This window comes from Pan paniscus, chromosome 1 (assembly GCF_029289425.2).
Source record: "Pan paniscus chromosome 1, NHGRI_mPanPan1-v2.0_pri, whole genome shotgun sequence".
NCBI classification, from domain to species: domain Eukaryota; kingdom Metazoa; phylum Chordata; class Mammalia; order Primates; family Hominidae; genus Pan; species Pan paniscus.
Genome location: NC_073249.2, coordinates 14,606,171 through 14,608,704, shown reverse-complemented (window position 1 = coordinate 14,608,704; position 2,534 = coordinate 14,606,171). Strand labels below are relative to the sequence as shown.

The window sequence follows — 2,534 nt, the reverse complement described above, 5'->3', positions numbered from 1 at the left end:
CTGAGTCCTAGAACATGGTGCCCTTTCTTGCTTCTCTTCCCCATAGCCAAAAAGGGACCAGAGCTCCCCACAGTGGGGCTTGTAGGAGCCTGAACAGAGCAGAGGCATGCAGACTTGCAACTGAAGACTTACAGCAGAGTCTGCAGAGCACGAACAGGACAGAGGACCAGAAATCCATTACCACTGGAAGTGGTGGGCTTGGGTTCCACCAAGTAGGGGTCTGGAGAGGGGTCTCTGAAGCTTGAGGGTGTTAAATAGTCATTTAAAGAAGATTGGCCAGGCGCTGTGGTTCACACCTGTAATCCCAGCACTTTGGGAGGCCGAGGCAGGTGGATTGCTTTGAGTTCAGGAGTTCAAGACCAGCCTGGGCAACATGGCAAAACCCCGTCTCTACTAAAAATACAAAACTTAGCCAGGTGTGGTGGCATGTGCCTATAGTCCCAGCTACTCGGGAGGCTGAGGCTGGAGAATCTCTTAAACCCAGGAGGCAGAGGCTGCAGTGAGCCGAGATCATGCCACTGCACTCCAGCCTGGATGACAGAACGAGTCTCCATCTGGTTAAAAAATAAATAAATAAACTATCAGAGGAACTCTATCCACAGAAGACCTGAGTGGGAAGGCTGTGTGAGAGGAAGAGCAGGTGAGGTTAAGTCACCTTCCCAGAACTCTGATGCTTCCTGCTTTGGGATAAATAATAAGACCCCACATATATCACAGACTCAAGGAGACTTTGCACATTGCTTCATTTAACCCTCACAATGAATTTAAGAAACAGGTACTATTATTATTCCCATTCTACAGATGAGGAGACTGAGGTTTAGAGAAATCAAAGAACTTATCCATTGTCAGGTGGGATAATACTTACCTATGTTTGGAGGACAGTATTAGGACATAATGATTGGAGTCACATGATATGATTAATGTCTGCTTCATAATCAGGTCTCACACACCCTGATTGCTCCTATCTGATTCTTCCTGACAATCTCTTAAAGAAAAAAACATAGGCCGGGCGCCGTGGCTCACGCCTGTAATCCCAGCACTTTGGGAGGCTGAGGTGGGCGGATCATGAGGTCAGGAGATCGAGACCATCCTGGCTAACATGGTGAAACCCCGTCTCTACGAAAAATACAAAAAATTAGCCGAGCGTGGTGGCAGGCGCCTGTAGTCCCAGCTACTGGGGAGGCTGAGGCAGCAGAATGGCGAGAACCCGGGAGGCGGAGCTTGCAGTGAGCCAAGATCGTGCCACTGCACTCCAGCCTGGGCGACAGAGCGAGACTCCGTCTCAAAAAAAAAAAAAAAAAAAAAATGTATTTCCAAGGACACACAGGTGGAGCTGGGATTTGAAAGCAGTCAGGCCTTTAGCCATGACACTGTTCTATGTCCACTTAGCAGAATCTTTCAAAACACAAAGAACTGCTGCTAACATGCTCCTAAGACCACCCAAGAAGCTGTTAAGTGAGTCTTGCCCTACCCGCACTACCCTCTGTCTCTTCCCATGCCAGAAGGTGGAAGACCACAGTGACTGATCAGATGGCAGCAGCACCCACCTGTGACCCAGCAATCAGAATCAAGTCCCACCACTGTTGCAGGCTGAGCCTGAGCAAAGCAGTCCCTGCCATAAGAACTGCTTCCTGCCTACTTTCTCCTGCTTTATCTTAAATCTCCCTAAACTCTGCACCTGTAAAAGCATCTCAAGACACATCACCCTTCTGATTGGGACTCTGATGTGGTTACCATACACCCTCTGACTGCTTCTTTCTGTTTTTTTTGATCCAGGTCTGTCTGTGCGGACCCTCTGTCCTGGCTGAACAGCATTTGTGGGGTCCCTGTGTTTGCTCAACATCCCAAAGCCCCCTTAATTTTAGATCCGCTGAGCTCTGCTCTTTCTCTATCCTGCCTGGCCAGCCCCACCTCATGGCTGCTAGCCTCAGCATTCTCTCCCAAGGTAGACTGATTGGGTTTCCATTGTATCTTATAAATACATTGTTATGGCTCTTTTCTTATTTTCCATTACTTCTCACCATATTTCCCTTGTTGAGATTAGAAACTAAATTTATTCCTTTAACAAATATTTACAGCACACATGATCATGACAGTGGGTGTACTAGTCCGTTCTCTCATTGCTACAAAGAACCACCTGAGACGGGATAATTTATAAAGAAAAGAGGTTTAATTGGCTCACAGTTCTGTAGGCTGTACAGGCAGCATGGCTGGAGAGGCCTCAGGAAACTTACAATCACAGCAGAAGGCAAAGAGGAAGCAGGCATATCTTACGTGGCGGGAACAAAAGGAAGAGAGAGACAAGGGGGAGGTGCTACACATTTTCAAACAACCAGATCTCATGAGAACTCTATCACAAGAACAGCAAGGGGGATGGCGCTAAACCATCAGAAACCATCCCCCATGATCAATCACCTCCCACCAGGCCCCACCTCCCACACTGGGAATTACAATTCAACATGAGATTTAGGTGGGGACACAGAGCCATACCATATCAGTGGGGGTCACTTTGCCCTTCCTCATAGAGTTTATAC

General features: G+C 47.8%; 1 non-coding gene across 1 annotated transcript; it reads left to right on the top strand.

Annotated features, from left to right (window-relative positions):
- Positions 1–842: 842 nt before the first annotated feature.
- On the top strand, positions 843–970 carry LOC112438420 (U8 small nucleolar RNA). Its single transcript, XR_003026842.1, has one exon. It is a non-coding gene; the product is annotated as a U8 small nucleolar RNA (small nucleolar RNA).
- Positions 971–2,534: the final 1,564 nt, after the last annotated feature.